The sequence below is a fragment of the Ornithorhynchus anatinus genome, chromosome 19, assembly GCF_004115215.2.
Source record: "Ornithorhynchus anatinus isolate Pmale09 chromosome 19, mOrnAna1.pri.v4, whole genome shotgun sequence".
Classification (NCBI taxonomy): Eukaryota; Metazoa; Chordata; class Mammalia; order Monotremata; family Ornithorhynchidae; genus Ornithorhynchus; species Ornithorhynchus anatinus.
Window position 1 is genome coordinate 20,361,568 of NC_041746.1, and position 23,504 is coordinate 20,385,071.

Here is a 23,504-nt window from a genome sequence, read left to right on the forward strand (position 1 = left end):
GCAACAATGCGCTTTTCTTCATTTCTTGGGCTTCATATTAGGACGATGGCATGCTTCCACAGGTCCTTGAGAGGACACCATTGGCGTTTGGAGCAGTTTGGAGATACGGGGATCCACTGAATGACTCAGCACGCAAAGGGGCAGAGGCAAGCGCATACACATGACCCGCAGAAATAATGTAGGAATCAAAATAACCTCAAATCATTAATCCTTGATAAATGCCAAAGCAAGTGTAATGCCGCTATTGATGAAATAAAAGGAAACAAAGCAGGAGACCAGAAGTAGGATGGTCTGGGTGGCTTCTGGATGCCGGGGAGGGAGAGAGACTGGTGTGAATGGTGCACTTGCTTGCTGTGTTTATCTAGTATGATCACCATATAGCCACTGGAGCAGCTCATAAGAAGGACAAAGAAACATCTCGGAGAGTCTTGGCAGTTAGGAATGAGATATTATTTAACTTCTTTAAATAATGCATACTGATACAAGTTTTCCTACTGTGATCTTGAGTGAGTCAGTGACATTTTGATTAATGGCAATGGATTTGATTATATTCATTTCTACCAATAGGTTGAGGCTCCAGAATAGAACAAAGGCAAAGGGAATATATTTAGAGGCTCGGTGTTTGAACTGGTCCCATCTGGAGTTGCTGGGCTGATGGTGATGGCCTGGAACACGCTCAGGAGGGAGGTGGTACAGATGGAAAGGCCTCTGGCTACTCTCCTAATGTAAAGGACTATCTGGCACCCAACAACATCCAGGGTACTCTCCCACCTGAAGGCCATAACCATCCCAGGGACAAGCCTGAGTGAGAAGTGTCAGTGTGTTGACCACAGTCAGGTGGCCAAAAGATCAAATCTGTGGTCTTCTTGGATTGGGGCTGAGAGATGAAGAGACCAAGATACAGCATGAGCAGTACTGAGTTCCCCAATAGACCAATCCCAGTCTGAGCAAGGAAGAGCACTGTGAAGACCAGTCACTCAAAAGGCATTTTCTTGATTTCTTCAGAATTACAAAGCAAAGAACACCTAAAAGAGGAACAAGAATAACACATCCATGGTAATCCTCAATATAGAATTTGAAATATCAATGGAAGTGGTCAGATAATCCAGGGTTTAGAATGAGGACAAATTTTTAGTCTCCCTGCACAGGTAAGCTTTCTGTAGAATGACTTCTGCTGATTGATTGTACTTTTAGTGTGCACATGCTTGTGCCACAATCCTGCCCTCCATCTTCCCGGGGGTGGGCAAAATGTTTCATTGTAATCTACTCTGTAATATTGAATCTACTTTGTATTACCTTGTACTATAAGGACTTTGAGAAATATTGTTTAAAATACTCCTAAATGTCCTTAAAATCTGCAGTGAAATTTTGAATTCTGCAGTTGGACACTTCCAGGTGGCAAAATGACTTTTCTATGTGCTTCTATAACAGAACCCCAATGACATGGCTTAGGCTTAAAAGAGTAGATAAGCTTCAGTAGTGAACAAATAGCAAATAATAATACATCTAGGTAAAGATAATCCCAATTGTTACCTACATGATGGTTGACTTTGAGTGATCTCAGTAATTTGATCTCCAAGTCATGAACCTCAACTAAATGCTAAACTATACTAAGAAGGAGATGGGATAATTTTAAAAGGTGACAATTTTGCCACCATCTAATGGTATGGAATGCTGGCTTCAGGAACAGTAGGTTTATTTCTGGTCACTGTTTCTTAGATTTGGAAGCCCCTTCTGCTCTTTATTCTGCAAGCTCTGCAAGGTAGCTCCACTGAAGCTGAAGATGGTAGTCTAAAATTCTATTTGGAAAATCCAACTAGCTCTCCTTTAACTCTGTAAAACGTATATAAAGTACACTGCCTGTCCTGTGCAGGACAGGGACTCTTTCCAATTTCATAACCTTGTAACCTACCCTGGCACTTCACACAGAATAGGGACTCAATAAATGTTACAGTCACTGTCATCATCAACTCAAGAAAAACATTCTTGTAAAACCTCACGTCTAGGAAAACTTGAGCTGTAGTATTCACCCTTTTAGATGACATTTGAATGTGCTCTTGAAATTTCTACTGAGAATCAGTATGCCAACCCAAAACAGGAATGGGTTTTCAAAGAACATTTTCCTAATTCCTTAAACATAGTCAACCAAAATGTGTACAGAAAGCGTATCTTTTGGCATCACTGAGTATACAGGGAATTCATTGCCACAGGGTGATGTCAGACACGAATAGCAGTCAGTTCATGAAAGGTGTGCATTAATAAAGGCTGAGGGGACATGTTATCAATTATTGGTAATTAGAGGATAAATTACAGATGTAGAGAAAATGGTGTAGAGAGAGAGCAAAAGATTTACCGTAATTATTATTAACCATATTGGAGAGTAAAGCCAAATACTAAATGAAAGCCAATAGAGAAATTTGTTCACAACAAAGAATTAGTCATAAGAGATTCATATACAGCTCAAAATACACTAAAGATGTGTGACTGTTCTAAGATTATTTTTGCTTTCAAACATTGAAAATACTGCTGTAAAGAGTTACTGTCAATATGCCAGGACAGAATAACGATGTAGAGTAAAACTGCACAGTTTATTGTTTGCAAAGGGATTAGTATGACATTTTGGGGATTTAACATTGGGACAATTTAAATAAGTGTGTTAATTTACAAAGTTAGTGTAAATGTGAAGATGAATAAGAAGGGATTTGAACTTATATAAAAGCTATACATTTGAATTCAAGTAAAATAACTTGGCAGTAATGCATGCTAAAAAGAATTTGGGGAAAAACCAAAAGTATAGTGTAACAAATGATAAATGTAAGGAATTATAGAACAAGGGAACAGACTTATAAAATAGTCTATTAATTGACTGTGGAGAAAAAATGCACAATCACTTATAGTTGGTTTGAAGTAACAAAACAAAACATTAAATTAAAGCATGAGTGTTTCACCGGATGGCAGAAAACAATCCTTTGTCCTTCATGCAGCACTCCCATTGTACCTAAGAGCTAGCCATTCAGCTTCCAGAGGCCTCACTACTCACTGAACAGTTTCTACCTCCTTGTGTCATAATAATGAATCCTCACTTCCCCAACCTGGCTGCTTCACACACATTTATTGACTCTTAATCAACTCCTTGCCTTCTGGGGCTCAAGGGTGGGACGTGAAGGGCAGGTAGAAGTGTACAATTTGCTCTGGGGCTTTCTGGGATTAGATTCTAGAACTTCTGGATTTGGCATTTCGTCAGCCCTCATAGCTAACCTCTTCAATGATAAATTTAGCTCTGGAAGAGTGTTGCTTCACATTGAGGATAAACAGAAAAGAGATAGCTCTACAGGAGAAATAGAAACACAACTACTACCAGGTGACTAAGATAAAACAAATGACTGAATGCCTAGTTCATAGAAAAAATAACTTCCCAGACCATAAATGGAAATATAAAAATTCATTGCCTGTAAAAGGGGGAAATAATGTGTGATAATTTCAATACAAAGGTAAATGATTTATCATTGGCAGTAATAGTCTATGAGGTCTGGAAACAAAAGAGGATAAAATAGAGGAGACACACTGGTGGCAGAGAAGGAGAAAGAAAAGAGAGAGAAAGAAGACGGCAGGGATGAAATGCAGCAAAGAAGAAGAAAAAATAAAATTCAGTAATCCAGATAGAAAAACTAGAATTGAGAGTAAGGGTGATTGAATGCTATCAAATCTGGGGGGTATAATTTCACCATTTCATAAAACTACTGCATGGAACTAAATTATTCCTCTGGGGAAAGAGATAATGGTAATATAAGAAATGAGAAGTGCATACTAAGAGACAGGGACATGACCCTAATCAGTTTGTAGGTGATTGATTTGGGGCAGGGGATATTCACAGATCGAAGTTATTAGGGCAGAGCTAAATCCTTTGAAAAGCACAATGCCTCTTGAGAAGCAACCCGGTTCAGGGGTTACAGCACAGCACCTCATAGAGGAAAAGGGAAGATTAGATTTAGATAAATTAATCAATGGTATTTCTTGAGGTCTTACTATGTGCAGAGCACTGTACTGAAGATTTGGGAGAGTACAATACAGCTGAATTAGCAGACACATTCCTTGCTATAATGAGCTTACTAATGGTACAGCGGCAGGGCTGGGGGACACTTGTAGCATTTGAGAGGGAGATGGTCGTTATTTCCTTCCTCTGAGAAGTTATATGCCCTGTTCTGTAGAATATTAAAATTTGATTCATCATCAATAGTATCTTATTGTGCACTTACTGTATGCAGAACACTGCATTAAGTGTTTGAGAGAGTTCAGTACATTGGAGTTGGTAGACAACGTTCCCACTCAGCCACTTTCATTTTCCCATTCCCTTCTACCTACTCTTTAATGATCCTTAACTCAAATCCCCAACAGCAGTCAGGGAGGATGGAGTAGAGTGCAAGATGTTGGCTATCAGGAACATTAATTGAGAACTGGACAACAGGTGCCAGTTGAAGGCCCTGTGTAAAAAGATTCCATTTTTGAAATATCTCCTCTTAGGAAGGCTCTTTGAGAACCTGCTGCAGCCCCCAAGGAAACAGCAAGATATGGAAGAGATGCTGAGAACTCAGCTGAATCCAGAGACTATTCAGGGATCTTTCCATTGTATCATCATAGCCTCAGCATCCAGAGATTCTGACCCCAACTCAAACCTGTCTCCAATTCTTCCCACTCCCCAACTTTCATCAAAGCCGATCAGTCACTTTAGTTGTTCTATGCTTCTCCAGTCTTATGCAGTGAAGGACTGATCTTGTCTTGGTCTGGAGGGGCACGGCCAGCACAGCAGTTACAGGGATGGAGTCCTGAGTCTGAGATAGCTGTGCCACTTACCTTGCTGCAGCACTGCTAGGAGTTTCCCTGTTGGAGCTCATCAAGGATGTATAAAATGCCTAGTTTAATCTGGAAATCTGAATTATGATGCTTCATCAGAGGAGCTGCTTTGATAATAATAATGATAATAATAATAATGTTGGTATTTGTTAAGTGCTTATTACATGCAGAGCACTGTTTTAAGTGCTGGGGTAGATACAGGGTAATCAGGTTGTCCCAGGTGAGGCTCACAGTCTTAATCCTCATTTTACAGATGAGGGAACTGAGGCACAGAGAAGTTAAGTGACTTGCCCCTGGTCACACAGCTGACAAGTGGCAGAGCTGGGATATGAACCCATGACATCTGACTGAGCCACGTTGCTTCTCAATAATAATAATAATAATAATAATGATAATAATGATAATAATAATGTTGGTATTTGTTAAGTGCTTACTATGTGCCAAGCACTGCTCTAAGCACTGGGTTAGATGCAAGGTAATCATGTTGTTCCACTTGGGGCTCAGTCTTCCCTGGGTCAGTATCCAGTATCCCAATATCCACGGGCCTGGGAGTCAGACCCTGAGTTCTATTTCCATTTCCAACTTGTATGCAGTGTGATCTTGTGCAGGTCACTTCACTTCTCTGTGCCTCAGTTACCTCATCTGTAAAATGGGGATTAAGATTGCAATCTCCATGTTGGACAGGGATTAGGTCCCACCTGATTATCTTGTATCTAACCCACCAGTTACAATAGTATCTGGCACCTGGTAAGTATTTAAAAAATACCATTAAAAAAAGTTCATAAGGGGCATTGTGATTTTCAAAAGATATTACAACTAGAATTGACTTCTAAGATCATTCAGGTCAGTCCCTCCTCCCAGTCAGTGAATCCTTAAACCAACCAGGATATCTGTCTGAAGGCTTTTATTACTCTGCTTCTGTGCAGTGAAGGATTGCTGAGGGAGGAAATATTTTTTACATAGAAGGAATCAGGGGAGAGGGAAGGACATGGCTGCTGTGCCTCCCAATACACACACATACATGCACACAAACATGCACACATCCCTTCATTATGGTATTTTCCTCTTGTAAACCCTGCCTGGGCTGAACCAAATGCTGGGCCATTAATTCTGTGTGGCAAAAAGGGGAAAGTATGCATGTGCTTACATGAAATTGAAACCTAAGTCACTGAGCTCAGACTCTTTCATGGGTTCCAACCTTCCCTTCCCATGATAAGGTCACACTCATCTAAGGTCACACTCACCCTGATTCGTTTGTTATCCCAATACGCTGTGTAGAGAAGGCCTGGTCTCTTCTGTGTTTGGAGGAATCCAGCCAGAGCAGCAGTTATAGAGACAGATTTTGTGAGCTCATCTCTCCCTAGGGATGTGATTACACTGTGAACTGTGCTGTTACTGAGACACTGACTGGACTAGGAGCTTGAGACCTCTCCAAAGAAGAAACAAAGTTCTCCCTGTTGGCAATCCTCCTGCAATTTACACTAATGGCTGAATTAAATAATTGACAATTAATGCCATAATAAATGGAAACTATCATTTTGGGAATAAAACATTTTGAGATGATTAGAGATTCACACTGCTCAAAGAATCCCAGTTGTAGAAGTAATAATGACAAGTCATTCTACCAGCCTCCTGACTCATGGAAGGCCTGTCATTAACCTATCCAGAATGGATATTTGTCTAAAGTTTCATTAATACCTTCTAGGTCAGGGAACACCAAACAATGGTACAGCTGAGCTGGTTTTCATCTTCATTCATTCATTCACTCATTCAATTCATGCAACCATATTTATTGAGCACTTACTGTTTACAGAGCACTGTATTACGTGCTTGGGAGAGTACAATTCAACAGTAAACAGACACATTCCCTGCCCACAATGAGCTTACAGACTAGAAGGGTGAAGACAGACATCAATCTAAATAATTTACAGATATGTACTTAAGTGCTATGGGGCTAGGAAGAGGCAAGAACAAAGTCAGTGAGTCAGGGCAACACAGAAGGGAGTGGGAGAAGAGGAATGGGTAGGGGAAGGCTTAGTCAGGGAAGGCCTCTTGGAGGAGACATGTCTTCAACTAGGCTTTGAAGGCAGGAAAAGTAACTGTCTGTTGGATTGGAGGAGGAGGACGTTACAGGTCAAAGGCTGGATGCAGGCTAGGGGTCCACAGTGAGATAGGTGAGAACAAGGCAAAGTGAGAAGGTTAGCACTAGAGGAGTGAAGCATGTGGGCTGTGTTGTAGTAGTGAGGAGAGGTAGGAGGCTTGAAGGTAGTGGCGTGCTTTAAAGCAAATGGTGAGGAGTTTTTGTTTGCTGCAGAGGTGGACGGGCAAATACTGGAGTTTTTTGAGGGGTGGGGTGGCTTGTCCTGAACGTTTTTCTAGAAAAATGATCTGGGCGGCAGAGTGAAGGGCACTGGAGTAGGGAGAGCCAGGAGATGGGAGGTCAGGAAGGATGAGTGATTGTATTAATACCGTAGCAGTTTGGAAGGAGAGGAAAGGCTGCATTTTAGCAATGTTGTGAATGTGGGAATGACGGGATTTAGTGATGGACTGAATATGTGGATTGAATGAGAGAGTTGAATTCATCTGACAGCTGAATTTTATTTACGTGAAGAAATCTAGTTTACAACAGGTTTTAAGGAGGTTGTTGGCCTGGATCCTGTTTGGAAATTGAATTCAGTTCCAGAACAGAATGACCATGGGTCAGGATCCCAGAATCCTCTTAGTAAAACTTCAGACCAAAGATTTGGTAATGATGATATCCTTGGATTTTCTGTTATGTTTGCTTTACTCAATCAGTCGATGGAATTTTTTGAGTGCTTACTGTGTGCAGATCACTGAACATAGCAGTTGAGAGAGCACAGTGCAACAGTGTTGGTAGACCCTTTCCCTGCCCTAAAGCAGCTTACTGTGTAGAGCTTGCAGTCTACTCAGAAATGGGAATACTTCCCTCCTCTTTAGCCAGCATATTTTTGCTTAGCTAACTCAACTGATAAACTTCCAAGGACTTCACAAAACTCCTTCCTTGGAAACAAGTAGAGAAGCAGCATGGCTTAGCGGATAGAGCATGGGCTTGAGAGTCAGAAGGTCATGGGTTCTAATCCTGGCTCTGCCACATATCTGCTGTGTGGCCTTGGGCAAGTCACTTCTCAGAGCCTCAGTTACCTTATCTGTAAAATAGGGATTAAGAGTACGAGTGCTATGTGGGACAAGGACTGTGTCTAAGCTAACTTGTATTGCCTGTTTACTTGTTTTGTTGTCTGTCTACCTGTTTTGTTTTGCTGTCTCACCCTTTTGATAATAATAATAATAATAACAATAATGATAATTATGGTATTTGTTAAGTGTTTACTATTTGCTAAGTACTTTTCTAAGCACTGGGGTTGATACAGGGTAATCAGGTTGTCCCACGTAGGGCTCTCACTTTTTCCCATTTTACAGATGAGGTCACTGAGGCACAAACAAGCTAAGTGACTTGCCCAAGGTTACACAGCAAGCAAGTGGTGGAGGCAGGATTAGAACTCACATCCTCTGACTCCCAAGCCTGTGCTCTTTCCACTAGCCACGCTGCTTCTCTAAGCACCGTTTTAGACTGTGAGCCTGTTGTTGGGCAGGGATTGTCTCTATCTGTTGCCGAATTGTACATTTTAAGCGCTTAGTACAATGCTCTGGACGCAGTAAGCGCTCAATAAATATGATTGAATGAATCTACCCCAGCATTTAGAACACTGCTTGGCACATAGTAAGCTCTTAACAAGTACCACAATTATTATTATTATTATTATTAAGTAATGATCTCTGGAGCTAAGAGATACTGGGCGATGTTTCTAAGTAAAATCCAGAAACCAGTCTAAAGTGAATGGAGTTACCTCTGCCTCTTCAACCTATTCCCTGTTTGTTTTTCTAGGTGCTTTGTGTCCAGAGATATAGAAATGAGATGATGAAAATGTGTACTTTCAACAGCGAAGCTGGGTTGCCTGAGCTAAGTGAGATGGGTGGAAGAAGGAGTAATTGTTTGGTTTATAGACTGAGAAGTGGCACAGAGAAATCCTGATGGAACCCACAAGAAATTTGACATTCAGATTGATTATTTAAAATGATCTGGGAGGCTGAAATGTATCCCATTTCGGTCTTTATTTTCATTGGGATAATTATGGTACTTGGACTTTATTCAGCTCTCTCATTAGCTAAATAATTTTCCCACCAGGCATCTCATTTGGTCCTTACTTGCAGGTAGGTATAGATCAACAGGGATCACTATCACTTGTGCCATATGAGGAAGATTAAACAAGAGGTGTTAAGTGAGCTGGTCAAAATATGATACAGCTGGTCAGAGACAGGAGCCAAGCCAGTACTAGGATCCAGGTAGCCTGTCTCTGGGTCTTGCTTTTTGCCATTGACTATATCTCTCCTCCCTTTCCATTTACACAGAGAAAGAAGTAGTAGTAGTAGTAGTAGTAGTAGTAGTAATTAATGAACACATATTATGTGCAAAGTACTGTACTAAACTCTGGGAAAAAATACATAGATGACCTATAGACAGGATCCCTGGCCCCTGAGGGGCTCACAAACTACAAATAAGGAAGAAAAAAGAGGAAGAGGAGAGGAGAGTGGAGCTGGAGGAAGACGCATAAGGAGCGGTGAACAGAAATACAAATGACAAAGAAGACTACAAACATAAAAGGAGCAGCAGAATTTGAGGCTCCATGTAACTCAGACCAAGAGTTACAGAAGTCACAGCTTTCAACTACAGAGGTGACCTTTGCAGTGTTCTACAAGGAAAGAAGATCTCATGCTTTCACAGTTTTGAAGAGCTTCTGGTGCTGGCATAGGGGTCAAAGAGAGCCCTAGAGTCTGTGGAGCCAAGGCTTTCAGTTGAGGAGAACCAAGGTGCCAAGGAAGTCAAAACACAAGGCCAAACAACTTCAAGTCATCCTTTATATCATAAGTCATAAACACAGTAGTACCGCATTTGATGTAATTATAATAAAACTGGACTGTTAGTTCCTGGAGGACCAGGGATCCTTGTTAATTCTCACATATACATTTTTTCCCTTTGCTTAGAACAGTGCTCTGCACATAGTGAGCACTTAAACACTATTACTACTACAAAAGGGAAACAAAGCAGTTGAATCTCTGGGAAGGATTTGTGGCTTAGCCTGGCGCTATGAACATAGTGGTCTTGCTTGCAGTGTGGTTGTAGGACAATCACTGGTAGCCACTGGACCAGATCATGATGAACACAAAGAAGGCATCTTGGAATGTTTTGGCATTTATAATTGCGACAGTGTTTAAACCAGTTACCAGAAGTGAACTGGATAAGAATTTGCTACTGACACTACATTGGTGACATTCTTGATGGCTTTAGTTTTGTGATGTTTGTTTATGTCTGTGAAGAATGGGAAGGCAGGCAAATTGGACTTGGAGACCCTGGGTTTGCGACAGGCCAAATGGGAATTGCTGGGACTGATAGTAACAGCCAGGAGCAAACTCAGGAGATAAGTAGAACAGATGGAAAAGTCACTGACAATTCTTGTGATAATAAGATATTCTGCACATCTAGCCACATCGAAGTATTCTCCCACCTAAAGGCCACAATCACCCCAAAGACACCCTGAAAGAGAAGCATCAATGTGCTGGCCGTGGTAGGTTACAATCACATCTATGGACTTCTGGTGGGACTGGGAAGTGAAGACAGTGACATTCAGAATAAACATTACTGAGTTCCCCAAGAGCCCAATCCCAGACAGAGACAGGAAGAAAATGGAGAAAACCAAGTCATTCAAAATCTTTTTTGATATCTTCAGAACTGAAGAGTTTGGACCTTATAAAGATTAACACAGTGGGGTTCATTAGAGTTGCAACCTCAAGTGAAATAATTTGAGGTATAATAATAGTAATTATAGTACTTGTTAAGTGCTTACTATGTGCCAAACACTGTTCTAAGCACTGGGGTAGATGCAAGGTAATCAAGTTGTCCCAGGTGGGCTCACAGTCTTAATCCCCATTTTACAGATGAGGTAACTGAGGCAAAGAGAAGTGAAGTGACTTTCCCAAGGCCATTACAGCAGACAAGATGAGTTGTCATAATTAGAACCCATGACCTTCTGACACCCCAGCCCGTGCTCTATCCATTTCACCATGCTGCTACTCTGTATCTAAGGGTCAGACTGCCTCTGTCCTCAACACAGACCAGATCCACTTAGATTAGTTTGTAGTAGAACAATAGAAAATAATAGGTCCTGCCAGGTGTTGTTCCGTGGAAGAGCCCTATAATAAACCTTCCAAGAAAATCACAAGTTGCAATGTTGTGGTTTGTAAGCCTTTACAATTAATTGTCTCTCTGTTTTGTCAGTAACCAAAGACTCACAGTGTGGAAATGAAATACTTGCACCGATAGTTGATCTACCCTAGTTATCAGAGCAGAGTCCTGATATAAATTCATGGTCCTGGAGGCTGCACATCAGTCAAGCAATCAATCAAGGGAAACTGCATGACTAGTGGCAAGAGCATGGGGTTGGGAGTCAGAGGATGTGGGTTCTAAACTGCAGTTCTGCCACTTGTTTGCTGGGTGACCTTGTGCAAATCATGTCACTTCCCTGTGCCTCAGTTATCTCATCTGTAAAATGGGGATTAAGACTATGAGCCCCACGTGGGACAACCTGATCACCTTTTATACCCCCAGCGCTTAGAACAGTGCTTTGCACATAGTAAGCACTTAAATACCATCATTATTACTATTCTCTGTGCCTCAGTTACCTCATCTGTAAAATAGGGATTAAGACTGTGAGCCCCACGTGGGATAACCTGATTATCTTGTATCTACAGTGTTCAGTATCTACAGAACAGTGCTTGGCACATAGCAAATGCTGAACTGATACCATAATAATAATTATTATTTATTGAGTGCCTACTGTGCGCAGAGCACTGAAGTAAGTGCTCTGGAGAGTACAATATAACAGAGATGGTAGATATTCCCTACCCACCATGAGTTTACAGGTTAGATGAGGAGACAGACATGAATATAAATAAATAAATTATAATATGATCATAAGTGCTGTGAGGCTGAGGGTGGGGGTAAACATGAAGTGCCCCAAGAGTATGTACATATCCATATCCATTTCTCATCAAAAAAGAAAATGGGCCAGTCTCACCACCTGACATTTTGAATATCCTAAATCCAGGGGATTGGGGGATAATTTTGCTTTCTAGGAAATGCAGTTCTCTAATAGAGATTTTCCTACTTTCCTTCAATCCCTTAGTTCCATTTCCAAAAAAAAGCCGGATAATGAGACACCTAATCCTTTCGGTCAATCAATCAATCAATCAATGGTATTTATTGAGTCCTTAATGCACACAGATCACTGTTCTTAATGGATGCAGAGCACAGTGTTGGTAGACAAGATTCCTGCCCATGAGGAATTAGGGGAAATGGCAGGGTGTAAAGATATGTACAAAAGTGCTGTATGGCTAGGGTAACTATCAAACTACTTAAGGAGAACACAGCCAAGGGCATAGTGGGTGTAGAGAGAAGGGTAGGTAGGAGAAACAAGAACTTAGTCAGGAAAGGCCTCTTGAAGGAGATGTGATTGTAGGAGGGATTTGAAGGTGGGAAGAACGATGGACTGTTGGATATGAAGTGGGAGGAAGTTGTAGGCCTTAGAGAGGACATGGGCAAGGTGATGGAATAGATGAGAATAGATGAGGTAGAGGTACAGAGAAGCAGCATGGCTCAGTGGAAAGAGCATGGGCTTTGGAGTCAGAGGTCATGGGTTCGAATCCCGGCTCGGCCATTTGTCAGCTGTGTGACTTTGGGCAAGTCACTTAACTTCTCGGTGCCTCAGTTACCTCATCTGTAAAATGGGGATTAAGACTGTGAGCCCCACGTGGGACAACCTGATTCCCCTGTGTCTACCCCAGCGCTTAGAACAGTGCTCGGCACATAGTAAGCGCTTAACAAATACCAACATTATTATTACAGAGAGCAGGTTGGTGTTAGTGGAGCAAACTATGCCTGTGGGGTTTTGTAGGACATCAATGAGGTCAGATAGGAGGAGAACTGATTGAGCACTTTCACACTGATGATAAAGAGTTTCTGCTTGATGCAACCTCCATGAAGCCACCTTCCCACCCAAACCCTGTCCTCCCCTTGACTTTTTCATCACTGTGGATGGCACCATTACCCTTCCTGTCTCACAAGCCCTTAACTCTGGCATTATCCTTAACTTCTCACTCATTCAACCCACATATTCAATCCATCATTCAATCCTGTTGGTCCCACCTTCATGACATCGATAATATCCACCTTTCCTCGCCATCCAAACCGCTACCATGTTAATACAACAGTGCTTGGCACATACTAAGCACTTAACAAATACCATATTTATTATTAATTATTATTAATACAATCACTCATCCTATCCCACCTGGATTATTATTATTATTAATACAATCACTCATCCTATCCCACCTGGATTACTGCATCAGACTCCTTGCTGACATCTCATTCTACTATCTCTCCCTACTCCAGTCCATACTTCACTCAGCTGTCCGGTTCATTTTTCTACACAAACTTTCAGAACATCACCCCATGTCTCAGAAAACTCCAGTAGTTGCCCATCCACCTCAGCATCAAACAAAAATGCCTCACCACTGGCTTTAAAGCACTTCACAACCTTGCCCCTTCCTACCTCACCTCACTATTCTCCTTCTACAACTCAGCCCGCATGCTTTGCTCCTCTAGTGCTAACCTTCTCACGGGGCCTCATTCTAACCTACTTTACCATCGAGGCTTAGCCCTCCTTCCTCTGGCCTGGAACACTCTCCCTCCTCAAATCTGAAAAGGCACATCTCCTCCAAGAGGCCTTCCCAGATTAAGTCCCCCCATCATCTTCTCTCACTCCCTTATGCATCACCCTGACTTGCTCCCTCTTTGTTCTTGCCCCCATCATAGCTCCACAACACTTAAGTATGTATCTGCAATAACAAATTTAGATTGTCTGTCTCCCCCACCTTCTAGGCTATAAGTTCATTATGGTCAGGGAATGTGTCTATTTTTGTACTCTCCCAAGCACTTATCACAGTGGTCTGCACACAATAATGCTCAATAAATATGATAGAATGCACTGAATGAATGAATCTTGTCTATCCCCTTAATTTATCCCAAGTACCTTAGGGGTTGGCTTTTGAGAGGTATTGTTAACATGTTCTAAAGTGATGCAGAAGATAGAGTAGGCAATGAAAGGCTCAAGTTGGTCAAATGCACTAAACTCTTCTAGATGATGAAATGCAATGGACAAGTATGCGCAATGAGTTACTTCTGTTACGGAATTTATCAAAGAAACGACTCTGATCTTGCAATCGCATGAGAGGGTTTCGTGACCTTGATGCACCTAGAGCAGGGGCTGAACTTAAGCTGACTTTAAGGTTACGAAAGGCAGACTCCATCTCTGGGGACCAATCGGTAGGGTCAGGGGACTCCTTCTTCAGGAGCTGAAAGAGTGAACGAGTTATCAGTCCGAATTCAGGGATCCAAGCCTGGCAAAATCCTGCTGTTCCGAGGAAACCCCGAAGCTCAAGGTGGGCCAGGGCAAGGTCTGAATGAGGTTGGCACAACTAGGGGCAATCGCTCTCTCCCCTGCCTAGAGAATGAATCCCAGATATTTTACCTACCTTTGATACCAATGCAACTTCTTATGGCTAACCTTGAGGCCAATAACAAACAAATGCTGCAGAAGCATCAGAGAACCCTGCCTGCACAATTCCTCAGATTCCCCAGTAATCAAAATTTCATCTACATATTAAAACATTCCCACTCACCTGGGAAACTGGACCTGTAAAAGAGCCTTTTAAAAGGCTCTGGAAAAGATAGTAGAGGAATGCAGGAACCCCTGCGTGGCTCAGTGGAAAGAGCCCGGGCTTGGGAGTCAGAGGTCATGGTTTGGAAATTTCGGCTCTTCCACTTGTCAGTTGTGTGACTGTGGGCAAGTCACTTAACTTCTTGCAGCCTTTTGGTTCCAGTTCTGGACGCATAGAGTTTGTCTTGTAGGTTTGGCCCAGATCTCCTTTTGTTAAGGTTCGGGCCCCACAGCCTTTTCCTTGCAGCTTTGACCCCGAACCCTTTTAGGCCCCTCAGCCTTTGCCTTGTAGTTAATGCCCCGAACCCTTTTGGTACCAGGTTGGCTCCCCGAGAGTTTGCCTTGCAGGTAATGCCCCGAACCCCTTTGGTTCCAGTTTGGCCCCGCAGCCTTTGCCTTGCAGGTTTGGTCCCAAACCCTTTTCAGTCCAGTTTGGACCCTGCACACTTTGCCTTGCAAGGTGGGCCCCAAACCCCTCTCTTTCCCGTTTGGGCTAGGCAGCCTTTGCCTTATGGTCCCTCTCTCGGACCATAACCTTCTCACCTGCCTCCTCTCTCACACTCTCTCCCCCTGAAAATCTGTATTACTCTCCCACAGAGACCTCCGCTTTCTTGATCCCATCGTCTCTCCCAAAGCATCTCTCCCCACCTTGCCTTCCTATCCTCTCTTCCCACTCTCAACGATCAGGCTACCGCTCTCATCTCCACCCTCTCTACTCATCTCAACTCACTCGCCCCCCTCTCCCTCCGCCGCTCTCGCTCCACTAACCCACAGCCCTGGGTCTCTGCCTCTCTCCGCCTCCTTCGCTCTTATGCTCGAGCTGCTGAGCGCTGCTGGTGACGGTCCAAGCACCAAGCCAACCTTATCCATTTAAAATCTATCCTTTCCTGCCTTAATTCTGCCCTTTCCTCTGCCAGGCAAAATTACTTTTCTTCCCTCATTGACGCCCATGCCCGTCACCCCCACCAACTGTCCCAGCCTTTCAGGTCCCCTGTTCCTCCCTATCCCCCATCCTTCACCCACAATGATCTGGCCACCTATTTCATCATGAAAATTAACACAATCAGGTCTGAGCTCCCCAAAGTCACCCCTCCCCCTTCTGCCTCCCCTCCCCCCCCAACCCTCTCCCCTACTTTCCCATCCTTCCTTGCAGTATCCTCAGAGGAAATCTCCTCCCTCCTCACAAGTGCCACTCCCTCCACCTGTGCTTCGGAACCCATTCCTGCTCACCTTATGAAAACCATCACCCCTTCCCTCCTCCCCACCTTAACTTCTATCTTTAACCACTCACTTTTAAATGGCTTTTTCCCCTCTGCCTTCAAACATGCCCATGTATCCCCCACCTCCCCCACCCTAAAAAAACCCTCTCTCAACCCCACTTCTCCTTCCAGTTATCGCCCTATCTCCCTCCTACCCTTCCTTTCCAAACTCCTAGAACGAGTAGTATACACTCGCTGCCTGGAATTCCTTAACTCCAACTCTACTCCAGGTTCCAAGAATCCTCTTTCAATCTTAGAGGTCCACCATCAGTATTATGGGATGGACCCAGATGATACAATACAGATAAGGGAAGGATCTGAGTATAAGGGTATGTACCTAATTTCTGTGATGTGAATATTTCAGTGCTTAGTGGGTTGGACTATGTGCCTGGGTGAGCGGGAAGGGGAAATAAAGTGAGTGTGTATGTGTAGGTCATTCTTTCCATTCTCTTTTCCCAGGGAAGAAACCCTGTTGTGAGTGCTGGTGGCTTCTGGCAATATAATAAATACTATTGAATGAATGAATGAATATAATGCTAGGTGGAGGACACTGCCCATCAGTGTGTCCACCCCATTCTTCTCTGAGAAGAGTTGAGTGGGCTTCTCGTGAGTCATGAGGGGTGAGGGTGGGGAGGACAAAGTAGCTATTTGTATTATCACCCTATCTCCGTCCTACCCTTCCTTTCCCAAGTCCTAGAATGAGTCATCTACACTCGCTGCCTTGAATTCCTCAACTCCAACTCTCTCCTGGACCCACTCCAATCTGGCTTCTATCCCCTCCACTCTACCAAGACTACTCTCTTAAAGGTCACCCATGACCTCCTTCTTGCCAAATCCAATGATTCCTACTCTATCCTAATCCTCCTCGACCCCTCAGCTGCCTTTGACACTATAGACCATCCCCTTCTCCTCCACACCTTATCTCATCTTGGTTTCACTGACTGTCCTCTCCTGGTCCTCTTATCTTTCTGGCCGTTCATTCTCAGTCTCTTTCATGGGTTCCTCCTCCCCTCCTACCCACTAACTGTAGGGGTTCCTCAAGGGTCAGTTCTTGGCCTCTTCTGTTCTCCATCTATACTCACTCCCTTGGTGAACTGTTTCGCTCCCACAGCTTCAACTATCTTCTCTATGCTGATGACACCCAAATCTACATCTCCTCCCCTGTTCCTCCCTTCAGGCTCATATCTCCTTCTGCCTCCAGAACATCTCCACCTGGATGTCTGCCTGCCACCTAAAACTCAACAAGTCCAAAACCGATCTCCTTATCTTTCCTCCCAAACCCTGTCCTCTCCCTGAATTCCCTGTCACTGTGGATGGCACGACCATCCTTCCCGTCTCTCAAACCCGCAACCTTGGTTTCATCCTTGACTCAGCTGTCTCATTCACCCCACACATCCAATCCATCACCAACCCCTGCCGGTCTCACCTTTACAGTATTGTCAAGATTGGCCCTTTCCTCTCCTTCCAAACGGCTATCATGGTGGTACAAGCGCTCATTATATCCCGGCTGGATTATTGTGTCAGCCTTCTCTCTGCTCTCCCTTCCTCCTGTCTCTCCCCACTCCAATCTATTCTTCATTCCCGCTGCCCAGATCATTTTCCAGCAGAAACGCTCTGGGCATGTCACTCTCCTCCATAAACACCTCCAGTGGTTGCCTATCTACTCTGCATGAAACAAAAGCTTCTCACTCTTGGCTTCAAGGCTCTCCATCACCTTGCCACGACTTACTTCACCTCCCTTCTCTCTTTCTACTGCCCACCCGCTCCTCTGCTGCTCATCTCCTCACTGTTCCTCATTCACGCCTATCCCGCCATCAACCCCTGGCCCACATCCTCCTGCTGTCCTAGAATGCTCTCCCTCCTCACCTCTACCAAACTAACTCTCTTCCCCTCTTCAAAGCCCTATTGAGAGCTCACCTTCTCCAAGAAGCCTTCCCAGACTGAGCTACCGCTTTTCCCTCTGCTCCCTCTGCTCCCTCTCTGCTCCCCCTCCGCCCTCTACTCCTCACCCTTCCCCCTTCACCTCCCCTCAGCTAAGCCCCATTTCCCTCTGCTCCTCCCCCACCCTCTCCCCTCAGCTCTGTGCTCATTTGTATATATTTTATTACTCTATTTATTTTGCTAATGAGGTGTACATCCCCTTGTTTCTATTTATCGTGATTATGTTGTTTTGTTTTTGTCATCTGTCTTCCCCTATTAGACTGTGAGCCCGTCACTGGGCAGGGATTTTGTCTATCTGTTGCCGAATTGTATATTCCAAGTGCTTAGAACAGTGCTCTGCACATAGTAAGCGCTCAATAAATACTATTGAATGAATGAATTAGAAAGTGAATTATCTCTTACATAGCTCCTGGACATTGAGTCTCTTGAGGAATAGCCATCATCATCCCCTAACAAATACCGTCATTATTATTATTATCATTATAGGGGTCTTAGTTGGGGAAGACCTCTTGAAGAAGATGTGATTTTAGGAGGTCTCTGAAGGTGGTGAGAGTTGTGGTCTGTCTGCTTTGAAGGGCCAGGTTGTCCTGACTGTTCCTTGGATCCAGTGTCAGCGTGCTGGCAGTAGGGGCTGGGAGGAGGGAACTGAGACAAGATGGGAAGGTAGGGTGGGGGTTAAGACAGAGATGAGCCCCACTGTAAAGCTGTTTGGAATTTGTGTTTCTATGGACAAACCCTTTCATAATAATGATGATGGTATTTTTTAAGTGCTTACTATGTGTCAGGCGTGCTATATTAAGCAGTGGGTGGACATAGGCCAATTGGGTGGGACACAGTCCCTGATCGATCTGGGTTCACAGTCTCAATCCCCATTTTACAGAAGAGGTAACTGAATAACAGAGAAGTGAAATGCCCAGGGTTACATAGCAGATAAAAGGCAGGGCTGGGACCAGAACACATGACATTCATGCTAGAGATGCTTTCCCACTAAGCTGTCCCCCTCACCTAACCTTTTCCCCTGGCATATACTTTTCACCTCAGTTTACCTTTTCACCTTGCCTAGCATTTTCCCCTTGCCTCGCCTTTTCCCATAGCATATCTATTTCCCCTGGATTAACTTTTTCCCCTGGCCTAACGTTTTCCCCTGGCTTAACCTTTTCAACTAATGGAATCTTTTTGCCTAACCTAACCTTTTCACCTAATCTAACCTTTTCCCCTAGTTTAACCTTTTCACCTGGCCTAACTTTTTCACTTGCATAAACTTTTCCCTTGGCCTAACTTTTTCCCCTGACCTAACTTTTTCCCCTGACCTAAACTTTTCCCTTAGCCTAACCTTTTCCCCTGTGCAAACATTTCCCCAATCCTAACCTTTTCCCCTAAACTAACCTTTCCCCCAATCCAAAGTTTGACCTAGCCTAACCTTTTCCCCTACACTAACCTTTACACCTAGCTGGACCTTTCCCCTCGCCTAACCTTTTTCATTCATTCATTCATTCATTCATTCAATAGTATTTATTGAGCGCTTACTATGTGCAAAGCACTGTACTAAGCGCTTGGAATGTACAAATCAGCAACAGATAGAGACAGTCCCTGCCCTTTGACGGGCTTTCAGTCTAATCGGGGGAGACAGACAGACAAGAACAATGGCAGGAAGCAGAATCAAGGGAAAGAACATATTAAAACAATAGCAAATAGAATCAAGGTGATGTACATCTCATTAATAAAATAAATAGGGTAATGAAGATATATACAGTTGAGTGGACAGGTACAGCGCTGAGTGGATGGGACGGGAGAGGGGGAGGAGCAGAGGAAGAGTGGGGAGAAAAGGGTTTAGCTGCGGAGAGGTGAAGAGGGGAGTGGTAAAGGGAGCAGAGGGAAAAGGGGAGCTCAGTCTGGGAAGACCTCTTGGAGGAGGTGAGCTTTAAGTAGGGTTTTGAAGAAGGGAAGATAGTTTGTCGGAGGTGAGGAGGGAGAGCGTGCCAGGACCGTGGGAGGACGTGGCCCAGGGTTCAGTGGCGGGATAGGCGAGAACGGGGGACGGTGAAGAGGTGGGCGGCAGAGGAGTGGAGCTTGCGGGGTGGGCAGTAGAAAGAGAGAAGGGAGGAGAGGTAGGAAGGGGCAAGGTGATGGAGAGCCTTGAAGCCTAGAGTGAGAAGTTTTTGTTTTGCGCAGAGGTTAATAGGCAACCACTGGAGGTTTTTAAGAAGGGGAGTGACATGCCCAGAGCGTTTCTGCAGGAAGATGAGCTAGGCAGCAGAGTGAAGAATAGACTGTCAAAGCAAAGTCTGTGGGACCTAAACTGGAACAAAAAGACTAGGGGGCCAAACCTGCAAGGCAAAGGCTCCGGGGCCCAAACTGTAATGAGAGGGAATCAGGGCCAAACCTGCAAGGCAAAGGCTTGGGGGGCAAACCTGCATGGCAAAGGCTCTGGGGCCCAAACTGGAACCAAAGGGATTCGGGGCCAAACCTGCAAGTCAAAGCCTGCGGGGCCCAAACCCGAATGAAAAGTGTTTGGTGCCAAACCTGCAAGGCATACTCTAGGGTGCCCAAACTAGAACCAAAAGGGTTCGGAGACAAACCTGTGAGACAAAACCTGGGTGGGGGGCAGTGGGCAAACTGGTACCAAAAGGGATCGGGGCTAAACCTGCAATGTAAAGCCTCTGGGATGCAAACGGACACGAAATGGGTTGGGGGCCAAACCTGCAAAGCAAACTCTGGGGGCAAAACTGGAACAAAAGGGGTTGGGGGCCACACTTGCAAGGCAATGGCTGTGGGTCCCAAAGTGGCACCAAAAGGGTTCGAGGACCAAACCTCCAAGGCAAATTCTGGTGGTGCCAAACTGGAAACAAAAGGGTTCAGGGCCAAACTGGCAAGACAAAGCCTGTGGAGCCTAAACAGGAACAAAAAGGGTTCGGAGCCAAAGCTGCAAGGCAAAGGCTGGGAGGCCAAACTTGCATGGCAAAGGCTGCAGGGCCCAAGCCTGAACAACAGGGGTTCAGGGACAAACCTGCAAGGCAAACTCTAGGGTGCCCAAACTGGAACCAAAAGGGTTCGGGGACAAATCTGCAGGACAAAACTTGGGGGTGGGGGGGAACTGGTACCAAAAGAGATCGGGGCTAAACCTGCAAGGCTAAACCTCTGGGATGCAAACTGACATGAAACAGGTTGGAGGCCAATCCTGCAAAGCAAACTCTGGGGGCAAAATTGGAACAGAAAGGGTTGGGGGCCACACATGCAAGGCAAAAGCGGCAGGGCCCAAATCTAAGCAAAAAGGGTTCAGGGCCAAAGCTGCAAGGTAAAGGATGAGGGGACAAGTCTGTAAAGCAAAGCCTGCAGGGCCCAAACAAGAACCAAAAGTGTTCCTGGCCCAACCTGAAAGACAAAGTCTGCACGACCAAACTGGAATGAAAAGGGTGCGGGGCCAAACCAGCAAGACAAATGCTGCAGGGCCTAAACTGGAACCAAAAAGGTTCAGGGCCAAACCTGCAAGGCAAAGGCTGCGGGGTGCAAACTGAAACGAAAATGTTCGGGGCCAAACCTGCAAGGCAAAGTCTGGGGGGCCAAACCTGCAAAGAAAGTCTGGGGGGCCAAACCTGCAAGGCAAAGACTGCAGGACCCAAACTAGAACCAAGACCATTCCGGGCCTAACCTGCAAAGCAATGTCTGCGAGACCTAAACTGGAACGAAAAGATTATGGGGTCAAACCTGCAAGGCAGAGGCTCCGGGGGCTAAACTTGCAAGGCAAAGACTGCGGGTCCCACATTGGAATGAAAAGTGTTCAGTGCCAAACCTGCAAGGCAAAGGCTACGGAGCCCATACCTGAACGAAAAGGGTTTGGGGCCAAACCTGCAAGGCAAACTCTAGGGCATCCAAACTGGTACCAAAAGAGATAGGGGCCCAAACTGCAAGGCAAAGGCTGCGGGACTCAAACTGGAATTAAAGGGTTCAGGGCCAAAGCTGCAAGGCAAAGGACTGGGGAGTAGGGTGGGGGGGGGGTGGGGGGCAAATCTGCAAGGCAAAGGCAGCGGGGCCCAAAGTGGAACCAAAAGGGTTCTGGGCCCAACCTGCAAAATGCAAAGTCTACGGAAACAAACTGGAGCCAAGAGGGCTCGGGGCCAAACGTGCAGGGCAAAGGCTGTGGGGCACAAACCTGAACAAAACGGTTTTGGGGCCAAACCTGCAAGGGAAACTCTAGAGGTCCCAAACTGGAAACAAAAGGGTTAGGGGCCAAATCTGTAAGGCAAAGGCTGCAGGACCCAAATTAGAACAAATAGCATTTTGGACCTAATCTGTAGTGCAGAGTCTGCGGGACCTAAACTGAAACGAAACGGGTTTAGGGCCAAACCTGCAAGGCAAAGGTTCAGATGCCCAAACTGGAATGAGGAGGGTTCGGAGGCATATTAGAAAGGCAATGTCTGGGGGACCCAAACTGGAACAAAAAGGGTTCAGGGCCAAACATGCAATTCGAAGATTGGGGGGGGGGGGGGCAACCCTGCAAGGCCAAGTCTGCAGGGCCCAAATTGGAACCAGAATGGTTCGGGGCCAAACCTGCAAGGCAAGTTCTAGGGGGCCCAAATGGAACCAAAATTCCCGGTCCAGGGCCAAACCTGTAAGGTAAAGGCTGCGGGGCCCATAGTGGTACCAAAAGGGTTCGGGGACAAAGCTGCAAGGCAAACGCTGCGAGGTTCAAACCTGAATAAAAAGGATTCAGGGCCAAACCTGGAAAGCAAATCTAGGGAGCCCAAACTGGAACCAAAGGGGTTCGGGGCCAAATATGCGAGACAAACTCTGGTGCGGGGGTGGTGCCAAACTGGTTCCAAAAGGGATTGGGGTCAAACCTGCAAGGCAAAGCATCCTGGATGCAAACTGAAATGAAACAGGTTCAGGGCCAATCCTGCAAAGCAAACTCTCAGGGGCAAAACAGGAACAAAAAAGGTTGGGGGCCATACCTGCAGGGAACAGGCTGTGGGGCCCAAACCTGAAGGAAAAGGGTTCAGGGCCAAACCTGCAAGGCAAAGACTGGGGCCTAAACTGGAACCAAAAGATTTTGGGGCAAAACTGCAAGGCAAAGGCTGTAGGGCCCAAACTGAAACGAAATGGGTTCAGGGCCAAACCTGTAAGGGAAAGGCTGTGGGGCCTAAACTGTAACCAAAAGGGTTCGGGGCCCAACATGCAATGCAAAGTCTGCAGGACCTAAACTGGAATGAAAAAGGGTTCAGGGCCAAACCAGCAAGGCAAAGGCTGCGGGGCCCAAAGCTGAATAACAAGGGTTCAGGAACAAACCTGCAAGGCAGACTCTCGGTGCCCCAACTGAAACCAAAAGGGTTGGGGGCCAAACCTGCAAAGCAAAGGCTGGGGGAGGGGGAGGGGCAAACCTGCAAGATAAAGGCTGCAGGTCCCAAACTGGAACCAAAAATGTTCAGGTCCAAATCTGCAAGGCATAGGCTATGGGATCCAAACTGGAAAGAAAAGGTTTCGGGGCCCAACCTGCAAGGCAAAGGCTGCGGGGCCCAAACTGGAGTGAAAAAGTGTTTGGGGCCAAACCTGCAAGGCAAAATCTGTGGGGTCCTAACCTGAATGACAAGGGTTCAGGGACAAT

General features: G+C 45.1%; 2 pseudogenes; both read right to left on the bottom strand.

Moving 5' to 3' along the window:
* Positions 1 to 204: 204 nt before the first annotated feature.
* LOC114805744 lies at positions 205 to 973 on the bottom strand (annotated as a pseudogene).
* On the bottom strand, positions 9,959 to 10,646 carry ORNANAV1R-PS3094 (vomeronasal 1 receptor ornAnaV1R-ps3094 pseudogene; annotated as a pseudogene).